Source organism: Vombatus ursinus, unplaced genomic scaffold (assembly GCF_900497805.2).
Source record: "Vombatus ursinus unplaced genomic scaffold, bare-nosed wombat genome assembly UNPS02015404.1, whole genome shotgun sequence".
Lineage (NCBI taxonomy): Eukaryota > Metazoa > Chordata > Mammalia > Diprotodontia > Vombatidae > Vombatus > Vombatus ursinus.
Genome location: NW_020955182.1, coordinates 1,900,414 through 1,921,056, shown reverse-complemented (window position 1 = coordinate 1,921,056; position 20,643 = coordinate 1,900,414). Strand labels below are relative to the sequence as shown.

Here is a 20,643-nt window from a genome sequence, read left to right as displayed (position 1 = left end):
TTTCTTTTAGAAGCATATCTGGGAGGTTGATGTTTAAATGTGGTGGTTACTCTGTCCTTTGTGGTGAAAAATACTTGCATTTAAAAATCTTTGCAGATTTTTTTCATCTCTCTTCTGTTTATTGTCCTCCTTCCAGAATGATTTTGCTTAGTTGGAATTTTTGTTTTTTTGGCAGTGGGGTTAAGGGATTTAAGGGTCATACAGCTAGTAAGTGTTATGTGTCTGAGGCTGGATTTGAACTGAGGTCCTCCTGAATCCAGGTCTGGTGCTCTATTCACCAGCTCCACCTAGTTGCCCTTTAGTTAGAATTTGTCAAGCATTCTTTAGCCTGTTTTTTCCCTTCCATGGCTTCTCACTATTTCATGAGGTCGTAGTATGCATAATGTTTTAGAATTATTCTTTGTAAACTTTTTCAAACAAATTTATATTCTAAACTAGTGGTCTCCAAAGTTGGGAATGCTTACTCCATGGTATACGCAAGACTGTCCACTAGAGTGTGAGAAAGAAAATATTAGAAGTTCTATTTATATTTCTTTTTATCAAAAAAGAAGAAAGAATTAAATGTAATTGATATTTAATGTGTGAATTCATACTGATACCTTACTTCATCCATATGTCAGGTAGTTATGTGTCATGAATGATATGTCAGGTATGTGGAGTGGGAAGTGGGCGTTCCAAAACATTGAAGTGCTGACTCATTTATTTGCTTTCAATGTGTCACATTTTTTTCTTCTCATTTTAAAAATTCTAAACTTAAACACCAAAAAAAAGGGAGCATTTCCATGTAAATGGTAGAATACAAAAAGAAGGCTCTATATGAAACCATAAATCTTCATTTTATATTGCTTACTTTAAAAAAACATAATAAAATTTGCATGTTACTTTCAAAACTACTGTGTGCTTTTTTCTGAACTTCCGTTTTCTTTTTTTTTTGTGTGTGTTAATATCAGTATTGCTAATCCTCCTTCCTCATGCCTAACCCCTCCCATTAAAAACCAAGAGACAGGAAAAAACCTTTGTAACAAATGAGCATAGTCAAACAAAATGAATTTACATAGGGGCCATGTCTAAAAATTTATTCATCTTTTTGCAACTTATTCACATCACTTCTTTGTCAGGAGATGGAAAACATATGTTATCATAGATCTTTGGGAGACTCAATTGGTCAGTGCATTGCTTAGAGTTCTTAAGTCTTTCAAAATTGTTTTTCTTTACTGACATTCCCACCTTGTATGAATTGTTCTCCTGGTTCCACTCACTTCACTCAGTGTCATTTCATATCACCCAGGATTCTCTGAAATAATCTCTTTTAATATTTCTTACAGTGTCATAATATTCTATTACATTAATTACCATGATTTTTTTTAGCCATTCCCCAGCTGTCCAAGAGACAGCTTTAGTTAGGTACATCCTTAGATTCTAATTCTTTTTTTTCTTTCCATTTTTAATATCCCTTTCTGATCAGGAGATTTATTTTATTTGTGATTATTCTCTCTATGGCTTCATCCATCCTCTTCAACAATACCTCCTTTTCACCCCCATTTGTTTCCTTGTTGAGTTTGGTATATTTCTACACCAAATTGTTTGTGTGTAAGCATGTATTCAACTCTTTGTCTGTTTCAAATAAAAGTGATATTCACCTGATCAGCTCACTTTTCCCACACCTTCTTCCATGTTTGTATATACTTCTTCCCATGTACCCCAGTTATAAGAATAGCAAGTTCCTCTTCCTTTTTTCCTTCTTCCTACACTGGTATATTTCTTTTTTCCCTCCCTTCTGTTTCCTTTCTTCAAATGCATAAAACAGTACTAATTCACAACAAGGACCTCTGTTTTTCTTTGAAGACATTACAGTATTGAAACATTTGTTTCTTCTCCCCTCTCTGTTAGCACTGTATCATCATACAGCTTTCAGTTGTTCAATATAAATTTATTTTTCTAGATTTCTAAATTTTTGTGTTTACATTTCCAAGTGGTGAGATGGGCAGAACTTTGGACGTGGAATCAGGAAGGGAGGAGAATAAACGTTTAAACAGCACTTACTATATGCCAGGTACTATGTTAAGCACTTTTAATAAATATTTCATCCACACAGCCACACTGGGAGGTAGGTGCTATAGTCAAGAGGATCTGAGTTCAAGTCCAGCTTCAAACATTACCGGGTATGATCCTGGGGGGTCATTTAACCTCTGTCTGCCTCAGTTTCCTTAACTGTAAAATAGGGATAATAATAGCACCTACCTCACAGGATTGTTGTGAGGATCAAATGAGATGATATTTGTAAAGCATTTAGCACAGTGTCTGAAGACAGTAGATGCTTGTTCCTTTCTTCTTTCTCTTCCTCTTATATTTTTTTCTCTCTTTTTTTGGTAAGGTAATTGGGGTTAAGTGACTTGGCCAGAGTCACACAATTAGTGAGCATTATGTGTCTGAGGTCGGATTTGAACTCAGGTCCTCCTGACTCTAGGGCCGGTGCTCTATCCACTGTGCCACCTAGCTGCCCCCCTTTCTCCTACATTTTAAAATTTCTTTGCTGCTCTGGTCTTTTCATCATTAAAGCTTAAAAGTCCACTGCTCCATTAAAGGTCCATTTCCCCAGTACAGGATGATATTCAGCTTTGCAGAGTTATTCTTGGTTGTACATTGTCTCTTTTACCTTTTGGAATATTGTGTTACAAGATCTCCTTTCCTTTATAGTTGAAGCTGTCAGATCTTATGTGATCCTGATTATAGACTCTTGGTACCTGATCTGCACCATTTTTTGGGGGTGGGTGGGTGGATGGGATGCTTGCAGTATTTTTTCTTTGATGTGGGAGTTCTGGAATTTGGCATTCGTGTGACTTATCTTTTTGTTCCTTTCAGAAGGTGATTTTGATCTTTCTATCTTTACTTTGACCTCTGCTTCTGAAAGATCTAAGTGGTTTTTACTTCTGATTTCTTGAAATATAGTGTCTAGACTTTTTATTTTATCATGATTTTCAGGGAATTCAATAATGATTAAATTATCTCTCCTTAATGAGTTTTCCAGGTACTGACTTGGAAGGTCTCCTCTGTAGAGCTTTAAGACCACCTTGGATCTTTTCAAGAAGAGCTCTCTGCTCTTGTTGCCTCCACACATAAAACTTTGAAGGCTATGTTTGTTCGTTTCCCAGCTCTGGCCTCACTACTCTGCAATGGAGCATCTTTGCTGGTGGCACCCTTTCCTACTGCCCTTGGGCTTCTGGTTGATGAGCATTTCTAGGGTAGAAGAAATTCCTTCTGTGATTTCTCATTGGATTTTTTTTTAAATTCTTCTTTTTTTTTTTGGCAAGGCAATTGGGGTTAAGTGTCTTGCCCAGGATCACACAACTGGTAAGTGTTATATGTCTGAGACCAGATTTGAACTCAGGTCCTCCTCACTCCAGGGCCGATGCTCTATCCACTGCGCCACCTAGCTGCCTCTCATTGGATTTTCTGGTAACTATTTGCTCTGGTATAAACTTCAGTGTTTTTCTGGAGTAGGTATATGGGAACTGGGTGCTCTCCCTCCTCTTCAGATATCATCTTGGCCAGAAGATTTCCAGAGTGCTGTATTTTATGTGTGTCTTGCTAAGTGATTTGTGAATTATATAATCTAGTTCAAACTATATTAGCCTCACAAAATGGACAATTGGCTTTAAAAGATTCCTGCAAAGAAACCACAGGTTGATGATAATAATAATATTAACAATTTGAACACAATTGAGAAACAAGAAAATGGCAGAGCTAACACTTCTCCTTGCTCATTGACATTCACATTATGCAACTAACTAGCAACTGAGATCTGTTAAGGTCTGCTGAAACATTTCAAAATTATCAAGATTATTTGAAATATGAATTTGTACCTACTATTATTAATGATGAAATTTCCCCTAATATATAGAAAGCCTTGAGATATAAGCTAATGAGAGTATGAAACCATCCTGATTAGAATGACATCTAAAAACTAAGGTTTTTTTTTCCTTTGAAAATGATATATACTACATATAAACACTCATCTTCACAGTTAAAAAATTTGGAAAAAGAATGTTCAAATCTGTGTACTAATCTTTCACATGAAGATTGTTCAGTGAGCTTTAAACTAATTTGTTAAAAATACAAAAATAAAACATTTTCAAGAACAATTAATTGACATCAAGGAAGGTATAAATTTACTAGCCGAATTTTTAGCAAAAACTTTCACGTAATTGGTGGATGGGATTAAAAAATGAGTATCATAACAGTAATTGTAGCCAACAATGTACTTTTTCCTTTGATATCTATAAATTTTTATGAATTATATGTTTTTTTTTGCTCTGACAGTCATTAAAGCCAAGTATCAGAATATATTGAACTTAGAAACCTGATTTGTAAATAGATAGGTGATTCAGGAATGAGTCATTTCTTACTTGTTAAACTGTAATCAATTTGATTTTTGTGATCTTATTCCATTATTCTCTTTTCACTTGTGATAGTATTCTATCACAGTGTTAAACCAAGATTTTAAAAATAATAAAACATATCCAATCACATTTCTTATTATTTCCATTTTTAATGAGAGTAAATATGTTTTTGTATCCTTAATAAAGAAAATTATTTAAAAATATTTATTTCATCTTTATTTGACCATTTTTAGGTCTAATTTTATGTGTTTCATAATGTATATAATATATTAGTACAACATTCTATATACATAGTTTATAGTAACTCAGTATGCATATATTGTGGGTGAGTACTTAAAATATTTTACATATGGGGCACGTGATCAAAAATGTGTAGGGACCATTGTCAAACCGTCATTGGTCTTGGCTGCTATATAGTTTCACTTGGATAGTAATAACATTTATTGACTGACTAAAGTAATTTTTAGGCTCTTTTTTGTCTCTTTAATGTATAATTATAATTAGTTCATATTTTATTATGATGATTATACATTTATAGCAGCTGAGCTATTCCAACTAAACTTTTTTTTGAACGATATTTTATTTTTTCCTAATTACATGTAAAAACAACTTCTAACATTCATTTAAAAACTTTTTTTGAGTTCAAAATTCTCTCCCTTCCTCCCCTTTCCCCTCCCTGAGACAGTAAACAATTTGATATAGGTTATATATGTGGAATCATGCAAAACATATTTCCACATTGGTTATGTCCAACTAAACTTTTGCATGAAATTATTGTAATCAGTATCAATATCTTTTCCTCCAGTCACATCCATATGTATGCACTGTTTCCAGTGCCTGGACTCCACTCCCTCCTCACCTCTGCCTCTTATTTTCCTTCAAAGTTCTGCTCAAATTCTACCTTCTACTTGAGGCTTTTCCTCATCTCCTTAGCTCCCAGTCGCTCTTGCCACCTCAAGTTACCTTATATTTATTTTGCATGTACTAGATATATATATATATATATATATATATATAGTATATCTATAAATATACATTTGTTGTTGTTCAGTCATTTCAGTTGTGTCCAAATCTTTGTGACCCCATTTAGGGTATTCTTGGCAAAGATACTGAAGTGATTTACCATTTCCTTCTCTAGCTCATTTTACAGGTGAGGAAACTGAGGCAAACAGGGTTAAGTGACTTGCCCAGGGTTACACAGCAAGTAGTGTCTGAGGCCAAATTTGAACTCAGGAAGATGAATCTTCCTACCAGTGCTTCCTGGAACTCTATCCATTGCACCACTTAGCTGCCACACACACACACACACACACGCACGCACGTGCGCGTGCGCGTGCAGTTTAGATAGATAGTTATACTGATGTACGTAATGTGTTAGATGTGGAGTCAGGAAGACCTGACTTTGAATCCTTCCTCAGGCACTTATTAACTGTATGATTCTCAGTGAGTCACTTAGCATCTCTCAGAGTCATTTTCCTCATCTACAAAATAGAATAATAACAGCAAATACCTCACAGGGATGTTTCAAGGACCAAACAAGATAATACACATCAAAGTGCTTGGTAAACCTTAACGTGCACTGTAAATGTTGCCCATTGTTATTATTATCAAAGTCAGGAACTGTTTTATTTTTGTCTTTGTACCTCCAGCACCTGGCAGAGGGCCTGGCATGTTTGTGGTTGATTAGTAAATAGTTATTGATTGGTTAATCCATTTCTCATTTTTTGGCATCAGTAACTTGTTTAAATAGGTTATTCTTTTTTTTTTTCAGGCAATTGGGGTTAAGTGACTTGCCCAGGGTCACACCGAAATAGGTCATTCTGATGTTGCATTACTTGCCTGCCAAAGCAGTAGCATGCTTAGCGGCTACACCCAGTAAACCATCTTGGCAGATGGGCTAAACTGACAGGCAGATGGGTAACTGACAGGCCTCAAACCTGTTGGTGAGTTAGGGGAATGTCTAGCCCAAACCTGTGAAAACTTCCCCTGGTAGAATGGGTGGATGAGAACAATTTGTTCCAATGGCCATAAAGGTGGCTGAAGCAGGTGCTATGGAGTGCTTAGGGCTTGGTCAGACAGCAAAGATGCCAAGGTCATTACTAGTCATCTTGACTTTGTCTTGCTACTGGACTCTGATGACTCTGGAAGAGAGAGTGAGGCTAAGGTCTTTGTGCAACTCTGCCTCACTTAACTCCAATTTACCCACAAGTCAAGATGTCACCTGTGATGTCATTGGTCCTCTTCAAAAACAAAAGACAAGCAACAACTTGCAAGCCACATCTTTTCCTCATTTTTATTCTTCAAACTTTGTGTTACTTTTGATCTTAGCTCAAACAAGCCTGTGGTCTGATGGTCCTCAGGCATGGGATTCAGGAATAGTTTCCATATCAGTAATGAGTTATTACTTGTCTGTTAAAATATACTCAGTTTCATTTGGGGGGGTGTTATTCAGGACACAACATGGCCAGCACCTTCCCAGTCCTTTCTTGAGGACATTTTTATAATGTGTGGGTATGAGGTTTTCATATATCTATAAGTCTCTGGCTCATTATTTACTCTTGAAATATTTTCAAACATAATTCTTGCTATCCTTCCCTATGGTCACCTTTGCTTTGATTTAACTTGGAGAATCTCTTTTAGTTAATCATAAAATTTCTGTAATGGAGGATTGACCAATGAGAGCTAAGTCCCTCAGAGAATGGTGCCATTTGTTTTCCTTGGGTAATCCCTCCATATCGAGGCTGAGTCTTCTTTGGAAGTTCATGATGTGGAATTGAGGGTATCACCTCATTTTATTAAAATTTAGAACGTTGCCAAGTTTTCTGTAGCTGTTTCCAGTCTACTTATTGTGCTATGAAGAAAAATCTTTTGATTGACTGCTGGAATGGAACTGGCCGTACCTACAAAAAGTATTAACAAGCCTTTTTTTCTCTTTGGTTGCGTTTGAGTGAAGAGGACAAAATGCTGTAAGCCTTTGGGTAGAGAAAGGTCATGGGCCTTTGTCTTCCCACCAGGACCTCTACCTGTCTGGCTCATGAGCATATGGCCCTGGTTATGCTTCTGTCCTTGTTGTTTCTCTTCTTTCCTGGTCTTAGGTAAGAGGGGTATTGAAGATGGAATGGACAAGGCTACAACCTTGCGAGTTTTCAAGCAGTCAGAAGAACAAGTTGCAAGAGATCTAAGAACTAGAGTCAATATCATAGTTTGCTGGCAGCCAAGCCCAGTGTGCCACTGTAGCTCTGAGGAGCAAGCCACTGGCTTAATGAAACCCAGCATGTCCTGAAGCAAGGAAGTGATATCTCCAGTGGCTGTGACACATTTGGAGGTAAACTCCATTGGATGAATGCTTTATAGCAAACACTTTAACTTTGAGCCTGCTTTCCCCACGGGCTAAGGTAGTATGGCAGGAGAGAGTGGAGGTGCATTCAGGAGATATTTATGTTCAGTCGTTCTTTCTATATCCCTTTGTAAAAGTTGATTGATGTTAATTGGTTAAATACTATTGGGTGCTATCGACTATGTCAGTCAATGATATAGGGGCTATGATAACTGTAATTGATGATTGATACTAGATCTCAAGCCAAATTCATTACAAGGACTTCCCAAACTCTTCAGGGGTATCCCTAGAACTTTGACTGGGAGATGGAGTCAGCCATGCTATAGGAACTTGCCGATGCAAGTGAAAGTTGGGATAGGATCCCCAAAGTTTAAGCTGTATTTCTCTAACTTTTCATCCATTGCAAGAGATGTGGGTGCCTAAATTGCAATTATTTTCATGGTGGTCTTTTTGAGGATATTTGTCATAAGTACAAAATGACCAAATGTTCTATGAAATTGGTGTTTCTTATTTCCTCCATGTGTATTTGTCTTGCCCAGAATTTTCTGGATTTCTGGTGTTGCTGAGATACAGAAATATGGAGGAAAGAGCTCTGGGAGAAGGGGAATAAAATATAAAGGGCAATTTTTAGGGGTTATCATACTGGTTGCACTCTTAAAGGTCTGAGTTGTGCTTTGTGGCATCTGTCTCTGTAATGGGTTTGAGTACCTCTGTTACTCTTCAGAAACAGATACAAAGCGAAGGTGTGGGCTCTTTTCCCCTTTCCAATCCAATCTTCCTTAGTTTGTGATTTGTGTTACTCTTCAGCCTAAGTGGCTCACCATTTTCCCCATAAATGAAGCCCAGGCTTCTTAGGCTGGTTTTTGGGCCTCTGGGACGTAGTTCGGGACATCTTTCTAGCTTTGCCTCACACTACTGTGCTGCCCAAGCTCTTCTCTCTAACCAAATGGATCTACCTTGCTATCCTCTTTCTTCGTGTGCCTTGCCCTTTCTGGCCCCTCCCACCCTGGTTCATATTATTCCTCTCCTCAGTCTCTCCCCACCCATCAAGATCTAACTCTTCCTTCCAGGGCCACCTCCTTAATGAAGCTCTTCCTGATGACATAGTCAGACATGATCTCTCTTCTGAGATAGTGCTTTTCATATCGGTATGATTCTTATGCCACCTTGTATTGAAGTTATTTGTATACATGTCCCCTCTCCCCTACATTGTAACCTCCTAGAGAGCAGGGTCTGTGTTATGCAGTTTCTCAAGGACCTTTTAACTTGCTGCAGTTTAGTGGGTGGGTGGGGGATATGCTGCCACTTTAAAAGGAAAGGGAGAGAGTAGGTGAAAATCTCATCCAAGTCTTCTGTTCTCTGTAAGTTATCCCTGATTTATTGGCTTCCTAGTCCGGTATTGGGTTTTCCTGTCTCTGACTAGCCCCTTTCCACTTCCCTCCCCCCTGACATTCCTTGACTATCATGGTACAGTCCTGCCCTCTAAAGGGATCTCTCACTTTATATGTCCTGCATCATCTTTTGGTTTTGGTGAATTGGTTTCAAAATGGTTATGCTTCTGTCCTTGTTGAGGGTATCACTTTTCCTGTGGCAGGTGATCTGTTCTCACAGTTATCCAGTAGACAAATGGTTTGAATCCTTCCCCAGTTCTTCATATCTCTTCCTGCTCCCAACTGGGCTCCAGTATAAATATAGTTTAACTTGTGTGTATGGGAGAGTTGTCAGGACTGATACTGCTGACAATGCCTTGTTCATGGCAGATATGAAACAAGAAATTGTTGAAATAATAAACCTACATTTTTAAAGGGCTGCATATATGTATGCATATACACACAAACGCTAACAAAAGTTTTGTGGTTTTCGGTCAAAAGTTCTAGAAAAAAAGCATGTTTTTTCTTTTTCTGTAAAGATTGATGAGAAAAAATTTGTGGAGTTGAGAAGGGTATTAAATGAATGGTGGTTGTTGTCCTTTGTTTTGGAAGAGAGGACCAAAATGACATCACTATGCTGGAGTCAAGTTTTAGTGTGTCCAACTGTGGCTGATCAGACCAATACGAGCTCAGAATGTTCTACCACAGGTTGGGCACAAATAGTCTATGTGAACATTTGGGGTGGATTCTCTAAGTTTCTCTAAGTTTGCGTATCTTGCGTTGCTCTTGAGCTATTTAAATTCTGCTTTGCTCATAGAAGACAGCACCTTCTCTGATGTGGGCACACCATGCTGGGTGGTCCTGTGCCAGTGTCTTCCATGTCACACAATCAGTCCCAAAGTTCTTAAGAGAGTCCTTGAGAGTGTCCTTGTATCGCTTCTTCTGACCACCATGTGAGGTCTCCACAATAGGAGAAGGTGGAAGAATGGAAAGGAGGGAAGGCAATATGCAAACAGACCAACATTTCATCCAACCGACGATAAAATACGGAGGTGCCAGACAGCTGTGGCTGCTGCTGCTGTTATGGCAAACTTGGGGGAGGGAATCCGCTGAGAAGAGAAAGGATTCCTCTGTTAATGAATTCACTTTGGCAATCCTCATACAGGTAAGCTGCTTGAAATTGTCCTCAACACAGAATGGAAGAGAGTCATTCAGGGAGAAATGTCTTAGTCTTCCTCATATCTTAAGTGGATGTAGCAGTGAACTAAATGTATATTCTCATCTGACAGCCTCTGTTCTTTAGACTGGCCCCATCATCGATAAGCCAAAAAGCTGAGGTGAGGGGAAGGAGAAGATGGCATACGCTTCTTAAAACTTAAAACAGAAAGTCTCATGTTTAAGAGCATATGAGGGGAATAGGTGGTGAGGTACTGAGTAGTGAGGAGATAGATGGTTTCTCCTGGAATCTGGTTTGCCTTTGCATATACTCCCTCATGAGCTGGCCATGGCAAGAAGCAGATGGAGGCCTCTTCTAGTGATAGAACATTGAAGGGAAAAACATTGGCTGTGGGAGTTTCTGCTTCTCTTAGTCCATGCCTCATGTCACAAGAAGCAGAGACAAGCAAAGACCGAGAATTCCTAAATCCTTCATTTAATCACTTGATGAATGGTTGGCAACTAAGTGTGTTTCCCATGGTCTTTTTTTGCCTGCTCTCAGCAGTGGTGGCCAGGGGATGAGTGTGCATCAGTGTGGTAGATAGTTATTTTGGGTTTTTATTCTAAGTTATTGATTCTATGCAGAGTAAACTGCTATACGCAGTTAAGCACATTTTATCTCTTCCTGGGGGATGGGATGGGGGCTGATTCCATTACACCAAGGTTTCTGGGGTAAAAGAGGTAGAGTTATCCAGTAGGTGGGGAATTATAGATGCTTATGATTGTATAAATCTGTACTAACCAAACTCTTTAGACTAATGAGATGATGTGGTAACTCAGTGAGAGGTAGAGTTGGGGATTAGAAGGTCTTCTACTCTATTAGAACCATGGAGAGTTTGACATGTCCCAAACACTTTCCCTCATCAGATGGAGTAAATAACTGCCAAGATGGGGCTCATGTAGGATTTGTCCAGTGCCTGATTCTTCTAGGGGCAGCTTAGGTGGCATGATGGATAGAGTGCTGGGTCTGGAGTCAGAAGACTCAAATATGACTTCAGATGCTTCCTGGCTGTGGGACCCTGGGAAAGTCACTTAACTGCTCTGTGCCTCAGTTTCCTCATCTGTAAAATGAGAATAACAATAGTTTCTCCCTGTTAGGGTTGTTGTGAGGATCAAATGAGATGATATTTGTAAAGCACTTAGTGCAGTGCCTAATTATAGTAATCACTTAACAAACATTTTTCAGGATAGAGGCTAGCAATAAGACCTGGTGATTGGTTTAATGAGTTGCTATACTATATACTACGTACTATATACTATATACTACATACATTCTAACAATTTCATGAGTAAGAAAACACCTCTAAAGCAGTACTAATAATAGCTGGTGTATATGTACAGGCATACCTCGGAGATATTGCAGGTTCAGTTCCACAACACCTCAAAAAAGTGAATACTGCAATGAAGCGAGTCACACAAATTTTTTAGTTTCCCAGTGCATACGATACTGTAGTCTATTAAGTGTGCAATTGTATTGTGTCTAAAAAATACATACCTTAATTTAAAAATACTTAATTGCTAAAAATTCTAACCATCATCTGAGCTTTCATTAAGTCATAACTTTTTTTTTTGCTGGTGGAGGGTTTTACCTCAATGCTGAGGGCTGCTGACTGATCAAGGTGGTGGTTGTTGACGGGTAGGGAGCTGTGTCGATTTCTTAAAATAAGTCAGTAATGAAATTTGCCACATCGATTAACTCTTCCTTTCACTCAAACATTTAGAGGCCATTGCAGGGTTATTAATTGGCTTAATTTCAACAGTATTGTGTCTCAGGGAATAGGGAGGCCCAAGGAGGGGGGGGGAGATGGGGAACAACCGTGGTGGAGCAGTTAGAACACAAACAACATTCATGGATTAAGTTTGCTATCTTATATGGGCTCAGTGGCACCCCAAAACATTTAATAACATCGAAGGTCATTGATCACAGATCACTATAACAGATTTAATAATAATGAGAAAGTGTGAAAAATTGTGAATTACCAAAATGGGACACAGAGACACAATGTGAAAGCACACCGTTGGATAGAGGGTGCTGACTGACTTGGTCCATGTGAGGTTGCCCCAAACCTTCAATTTGTGAGAAAAAACTAACAACAACCAAAAACCCCCACAATATCTGTAAAGTACAAAGGGCAATAAAATGAGATCTCCCCATTCCCCCTCCCTGCCCTTCTCTCTCTCTCTCTCTCTCTCTCTCTCTCTCTCCCCCCCCCTCTGTTTCTCTCTCTTTTCTCCTTTATCAGATTTATGAGGTGCTTTAAAATTAGCAAAATCCTTTTCTTGTAACAATCATGTGAGGTAAGCATTACAGGCATGTTATCCTCATTTTGTAGGTACTAAAGCTTGAATGCCACTGAGCTGGAATGAATTGTCCAAGGTCATACAGGTAAATAGCAGAACCAAGATTTGAACTCAGGTTCTTTGGCTCATGTTATACTTATCACTTTGTCACATCACATCTCCTTCTCCTAATAGAACAGGGGACAAATAGAAGTGGGAACTAGGCTACAGTGGAGAGACTGGAATGTATTGAGGAAAGCTGAAGTTTGCAATTAAATATAAAATTTTGCTTTTAATGGATACTTTTTGTTTTTCCAGCACTGTTATTCTCAAATCTTTCCATGTATCCTCCCCTCCCCAGAAGGCCATACAAAGGAGAGGAAAAACAAAAAGCAATTTCACGCAAGTAAGTAAACACACTGAGTTCCAACAGTGCAGTGTATGTAATGTTCCACATCTGTGGTCCTCCACCTCTGCAAAGAAGGGAGAAAAGTGTATTTTCTCATATTTTCTTTAAGGTCTAGCCTGGATACTATAATTGGACATCAACGGTTCCTTTTCGATCCTGAAGCACAAAATTGGCTTCAAATATGACCTCTGACCCTTCTAATTGTGGGACCTTGAGCAAGTTCCTTAAGCCAGGTCCCAATTTCCTCATTTGCAACCTGAGGTGATAATGTTTATAATATTTATTTGTACGCTTTTTTTGGGTGGGGGAGTGGGGAGAAAGGTGTCTCCTAGACTAGTTCCTTGCACATAGTAGGCACTTAAAAAATTGTTGAATTGAATTTCAAACCTCAAATAGCTTATTGTTGTCCTCTTGGTAATTGAGAGTCTTCTCACTCATTCAAAGTTATCCACCCTCATTTCCCATCAAAATTTCCATTTCTCTGCGTGTTCTCATCAGTACTCAGCCAGACTTTGAACTGATTATTGGATGAAAATAATTCAGTGCACCTAGCCTTGCAGAAAACAGATCCCCTACAATGTTTTATTGAATTAAATTGATGAATAAATCCTCCTGGGGTAGGTAGAGATGGACATGAAATCATTTCCATTTTAAGCCTAAGGAAGAAAAAGTTTAATCTGTTTGCTTAAAGTCACACAGAGTTAGGAGTGGTGATTGGCACTGGGAACCAACAGGAAAATGATTTCTTGCTGAAATTTCATTTTCCTCATTTCATCGAATCTGTGTGATCACAGGCCTAAGACTTCCTAACCTTCACCACTCTCATCATTCATGGCCTTTAAACTGACATTTTCTTTCAGGAAACTTTTCTTTTAATGAATTTTTTATAACTTTCTCTGTCATTGATAAATTGTTGCTTTTGAAGTAACACAGAAATAATATGTAGTGTGGGGAGAGTTTACCAGAATTATTCTAAGATGAATTTAGAATTACTTCTGATGTACATATCCCCTATAACCTACCCTCAGTAATGAAGAGCAGAATCTGGCTTCCAAACTCAGCTCTCTTTTTCCTTCACTTGTCATTAGCATCTTTCCCTTGTTTACATAATGTTTATTGGAGCTAGAGTCTCCTGTGCCCATCCCCCTCTTACCTTGGGATGGTTCCATTGCCTGTATCTATTGATGATCTTCCATAGTGTTGACCCTTCCCTTTTCAGAACCACTAACTCCAATCTTGACCTGAACCTGACCCTGATGATGAATCTCTCATTGACCTCAGCCCCGTGGATGAGATAGGCAACGGTGATCTTGTTCTGGAGGTAACAAGCCCCATGGATGTCCCAGAATCCAATGAAGTTTTGGTCAGGTGTAGGATATTGTGAACTGGTATAGTAGAATAAAGAGGTGAGCCCTAGGAAAAGAGGAGAACTTGGGGTGAGGTTCATAAGATGGAATAGCATTTAGCATTGGTTAAAAGTGATATTCTATTAAAGAAAACATTACAGGATATTTGAAATATTTTATTGAAATGTAATAATTAAAATGCCATTTTAAGATTACATCATCAAAGAAATGTCTGATTAAAAAGGATGGGTAATGAGATGAATGAAAAGCCCAAGAGACAGAGTTACTGGGTAATAATTAATTAGACCAGCAAATAATCAATTAATTGATGTTCAGTGGTCTCTCTGGGTAACCTAAGACAAAACTATGGCAATTCCTGAATGCTTAAATACCTTTGGAAAAGGAGGTGCCCCTGACAGGTGAAAATCAACCCTGATTGGTGAACAATTAATGCAAGGGCAGGGTGGACTTTCAAATAAGGAGGTGGGCTAAAAATCTTCAGTTTCTCTTGCTGAGAACTTGGTTTAATCATGAGACTCAGCTACCTCCAGCCATCTGGACAAAGGAACCCATCTCTATACAGACCACTTTGGCTGGTTTTCTCTTTCATAACTTGGGTGACCCCAAATTCTAATGGAGGGTTCCAAGGACAGGGGCTCATTTCCTTGGGGGCAAAAATTTTCCTAGTCTGGATTCTATTTACACTTTAGATAGAAGTAAGGTCTTTTAGTTGGGTGGGTTCCTGCCCAAGATTGAAGAGCATATGCACAGAGGATTTGGGCAATTTCATCTATCAACAATCTCCCTCAGAGACTGACTGAATGACCTGCAAAGGCTGGTCCCTGAATGAGGAAATAGAAAGGAAAAACCTCAATCGTAATTTAATAATTGGTTATTAAAATAATTGAAAAATAATTCTTTCTCTCAGTAAAAAAAAAGAAAAATTTGGGCTAATCACTTGGCAAGATTGAGGAATAACTAATGGATAGCCCTTATCTGTTGGTATACTTCTTGAAGGAAGGCTCCTGGAACATTCAGGGAACAAACTTGTGGGAGTATATGGAAAGGAGGATGTTGTGAGGATAAAAGGAGATGATATTTGTAAAGCAATTTGCAAACTCTAAAATCCTGCATAAATGCTAGCTATTATTGTTATCATCACCATCATTACCATTTTTATTATTTTTGGAGTTACACAGAATGGACAATCCAAAATGGATAAAGACCTGCGTTCTTGGAGTGAATAACCACATAGATAAGACCACAGATTTCATGGAATGTAGAAATCACATTTCTTAGCTGCTGACCCAGAGTAAATTACTGCTTCCTGTAGTAAATTAACAGGTGCAAAAACATGCATGTCAGATTCAAGAGACTCATACATAAGGACTATAATATGAAGACACTGCTAAAAGATAAAGAACAACAGAGGTCAAGAGAAATGCAATGGCCAATGTGGTTCCAGATGACTGATGTTGAGATATATTTTTATCATTTCTTTCGAGAGGTGAAACCTTGCATTTGATATCAGTCTCCTTCAATATTTGGGATGGTTTTTACTTGACTGCTTTTTTTTTTTCTAGAAGAGAGGCTGTGTGTGAGTAATTGGGAAGTGGTTGATGAGTAGGAAGAAAAGCAAAATGCATCAACAAAATATTTATTTATTTATTTTTAAACAAGATAACAGAAGAGCTTATTGCCAAATAGAGAAAAGAGTCATGCATATAGGATTCCTACCCTTTTTCTCTTCTTAGCTCCAATGTTCATTTTTAAGAATTAATTTTTTTGTTGACTGGTTTGGGAGTTTAGTTAGAGTTTGCTACTGGCAGAGGAGTTGGTGATGTTTGACCCAAAGGTGGGAATTATAGGGATCATCTCATTTAATTTTTGTCTCTCCCAGGTGCCTCACCCACAGGAAGTGCTTGATATTATCAAATGAGGTAATATGTGTAAAATGCCTTGTGAGCCTTAAAGTGCTATATAAATGTTAGATATTATTGACAATAATAGTAAAAATATTTTAAATGAATGAATAGATTGTTGTTAAAGGATAATTTCTCCTTTCTGAAGAGACAAAAGAACTAGAAAGGAGTTAGACATTAGCTTTTCTAGAAAACTTTAGCCCTGACCCATATGAGGTAATTTTAACAGAAATTGTTTCAAAGACAAGAGCCATAAGAATAGATGTGATTTGTAGTGTTTTCAAATTACAAAAGTTTATCTGTATTAGAGGAAGGTACAGGAGCTGGAACACTCTCCTAGCTCTGGCTTGGGACTTTGTGTCTCCCCAGACCTGGCTTTTCCTTCCCCTTTTTGCACTGCAGAGAGCGCTAACTCAGTAGCCAGCAGGTAGAGGAAGTCTCACCCCCAAGTAAGGTGATAGGTCCACAGGTATTTCATCTCCATCGAATGCCTAGTATTCCTTTTAATATGTACCAGGAGCATAACAAGGTTGAAGAGGAGGCAGGTGCCTGGGACCGGGGACAGAGACATTGCAGAATGACCTTAATATTCCTTTCTCTCCAGGAGCGGTCCCCCAGCTTTCCTTTGAAGCCCACCACTATCTGGGTGCCACTGGGAAGAGCCACCTGGGGATTAAGATAGGAGATCAAGAAGGGCCAGAGCTCTGATGTGAGACATCTAAGGCCAATGCTGTGAATGGTCAAAGTAACTCAAATCCTAATTTGAGAGCTGTCAGGAAAATTTCCCTGCTTGTAGCATCTCTATTACTAGTCTAGTCAAGGAGGACTGAAGTTCTGACACCTTGAGAAATTCATATAATAATAATAATAATAATAAAAAGAAATTCATTTCTTTGGATTGATGATTCCCTCTCCAGGATCTTCCTTTGTCCCTAGGGGGTAGGATACGGGCGTCTGGAGAGTTGTGGACAACTGGGTGGGGGCAGGGAAGAAAAATGTATGAGAGAGGATACTAAAAGGAGGTGAAAGAGCATAGAATGGGAAGGGTACTAGAAAAATAAACCATGAAATTTGGCTAATTTCTCCATTTTGCTGGGGAGCATCTATACCAGACATGAAGAAGATGGTGGCCACACCCAGATCCAAATAGACTTTTTCCATAGATTTGTAGTGAAGGAGACACAGAGTCAGATGATGGTGATGATGCTGACGACAGAGATGAGGTCTAAGATCCTGGAGATTTGGATATTGTCTGAGAAGAAAAAGAGTAGCCAGGCTAAAGCTAAGCAGTAAGCCCTGGGGAAGGCAGTGGGCAGTCTAGGTCAGGGAATGAAGGGACAGAGAGGGGTGGAGGCAGGATTGACATTACATGTAAACTTTAAGCCACTTTACATGTCACAACTTCAGAGACATCAGGAAGCCTGCCTACCCCACCCCACCCTAATTCCAATTTCTTCCTTATATGCTTGATGGTGTCTGCAGTATCTTCAACTGGAGATAGAACCTTTTGCTGCACAATGAAAATAAACTGGAAAAGGCAAATGCCCCCAAGAAATATAACAACTTGACTTAGTTTCATACCATGGTTATTTTTTTAAGTCTTTTAAGCATAAAAAAGGGATAAGAGGATGGGTGCCTGAGGGAAGAGAAAGACTGTATGTCACTGAGGTAGAGAAATTATAAAGAAGTCAGATACTGAGAGTGCCAAAGAAAAATTTAGTTGACTGCACAGTTTTGTCAAGGGAAAACCCTGAATGCGAGGCAAAGTGGTTAGCAAGATCTTCCAAGGATTCTTGATCTTTTTGGTAGCATGGACTATTTAGCAGTGTGATGAAACCTCTGGACTCATTCTTAGAAAAATGCTTGTTGCCTGTATTCATGGTTGAAGGAAATACTAAATTTCACTTTGAGCAGGAGTTCTCTCTCTCTCTCTCTCTCTCTCTCTCTCTCTCTCTCTCTCTCTGTGAGGCATCAACTCCTTTGACAGGCTGGTGAAGCCTAGGGATACCTGCTAAGAATAATGTTTAAAATGCATAATATAAAGTACAAAGGATTACAAAGTAAGCCAATTATGTTGAAATATCAAAACTTTTTTTTAAAAAACTCACAGGCACTAAGGCTAAGAGCCCCTCCTGTCTGAATACCCTAAGAATCCCCAATCTGAAAGGAACAAGTGCTGGGGTTTGGGGATACAGCAGAGGTCAATTAATAAAATGACCCAGAGATCCAAAGAGAGCACTTCTAGGGTGGCTGGGGAGTGTGGTCCCAGCATGGAGTATGGTTGCGTAATGTCCACAGTCCTACATGGAACTCATGGACACTATTCTTCAGCTCTACTAAATGTATCCAGAGGGGAGATGCAAAGCATTGAGAGGAAGCTGGTTCCACACAGGCTGATGCAGAAAATGTGAATGTGCAATTTCTTTGATCCAAGATCTGCTGTTTCTGCCCTGGCATGGAAAGTAGCCATTGTATTCAGATCGGTTGTATTGGCCATGGAGACTGGAAAAAGGAAGAAGGTGGGGGAGAAGGAAGAAGGGGGAAAAAGTGGGACCTGCTATTTCTTGACTGAATGTCTCTACCCTGATTCCCCCCCAAAATATAGCTCCGATACCCTGCAGAACTGGGAACACCTTCAGTATCACCTCTATTATTAAGGCTTCTCATTGGAGAGTTGATTTATTTGGAGTCATGCCAATCCCTTCTTTACTGACACAAGACACATCTTTACTGTGACTATTCCCTGCTTGACTATCCTCTGCCTAACTTCTACACCACCAACCTACCCCAAGCAGATTCTTGGCCCCATCCACTCCCCAACAGATCCCCCTCACTCTGTTGTTGGGATCACAGATTATTCTGGAAACATAAGAATTCAGGAAGCTCAAGATCCTACAGTCAATCTCTGACATTAAGGCTATTGCGTCCCCACAGCAGCTGCCAACTGCCATGGAATTCCGTGTTGTGCTGATACTTCTTGTTCCATCCCCCTCCCCTCCCCTCACCACAACCCACTGAACCTATTTGGAGTCTGTGACATATGTATAGGTTCTGTCTTCTAATTCTGCTTGGATTGGGAGGAAGCTGCCATTTTTAGTCAAGCAGATGGAACCCAGATGTTCAGCTACTTAGCCTTGCTACTCTGAAGTTCTTACTTGATAGTCCAAACACTACCTGAGTGAGAGGTTGGATTGAACTGGATTGAACCCTAAGCTCTACCTTCTATCTCTTTACCTTAATTCATTTCCCCCCACCCGAGAACTTTTGGCCTCCTTAGTCTTAATTTTGTATTACATTATCTCTCTGCTCTACGAACCTTTATCGGGTCCTTTCTTGCCCCTGCTTCTTTAGGTCCTCTACATTCTCCCTCCCTCATCACTGGCCTTCCAATAACCAATGGCATCAATCCCTCCCCTCCTAGATCTGCCTTCCCCTGCTACTCTGCTAAAAGATGTACGTTTGGGGGTTGCTGTGTATGGATTGGGGAAGACAGTTCCCATTTGCTTGGTAGTCTATTCGACTGCCACTTATATGATCATGGGATTGTAGAAATACCTCAGAAGCTATCTGACCCAACCCCCTCATTTGGGAAGAAATGATGCCCAGGGAGATTGAGAGATGTAGCTTTAGATCTATGATCCTAACATCTTTTTACGTTTTTTTTTTGTCCTTATCACTGTGTTCTTCCATTAACCTTCTATTTACACTGTATACACCTTGTATTTACATGGCTATTTGTGTGTTGGCTCCCGAGTTAGCATGTGAGAGCTTCTTGAGGGTAGGGACCATGTTTTTGCCTTTCTCTGTATTCCTAATGTTCACTTTAGCACAGTGTCTGGCCCATAGTAAATGCTTAACAAATGAATGCCAACTGATCGAATGGCTCTGAATATTCACCGTTAATCAACTAATGTGAATTTGCATTTAAACAGAAGAGAGGGGAATTTCAATGCCAGGTAGATGAGGGAAATATGTTTGTGTCTATATACACATATACATAGGTATACATATATATTCTGCTAGCCCATGAAATTTTCTGGCTTTCCCAGCACCACATCCAGCACTTTCCCTTCTGCGTGATGTTGGTAAACATCACTCGAATAGTGATCCAGGCCCTTCAGGAAGAGTGTCTCTCCAAGGAATGTAATCGGCAGCACACGGTGATCCCTGTAGTGAATAACCTGTATGCAGCCACCTTCCTCCGCCTTGCCTACGTCTGGAGGACACAGCAGAAAACCATTCTAGACTCCAGCTTTGTTCTTAAAGACCTGGAAATACTGGCCAAAAAGAATCCCATATATATGGGCTATCTCATCTATCTATCTATCTATCTATCTATCTATCTATCTATCTATCTATCTATC

At 39.2% G+C, this 20,643-nt stretch overlaps 1 pseudogene; it reads right to left on the bottom strand.

The window, feature by feature from the left end:
* Positions 1–10,132: 10,132 nt before the first annotated feature.
* On the bottom strand, positions 10,133–19,230 carry LOC114032164 (annotated as a pseudogene).
* Between the last annotated feature and the right edge of the window lie 1,413 nt (positions 19,231–20,643).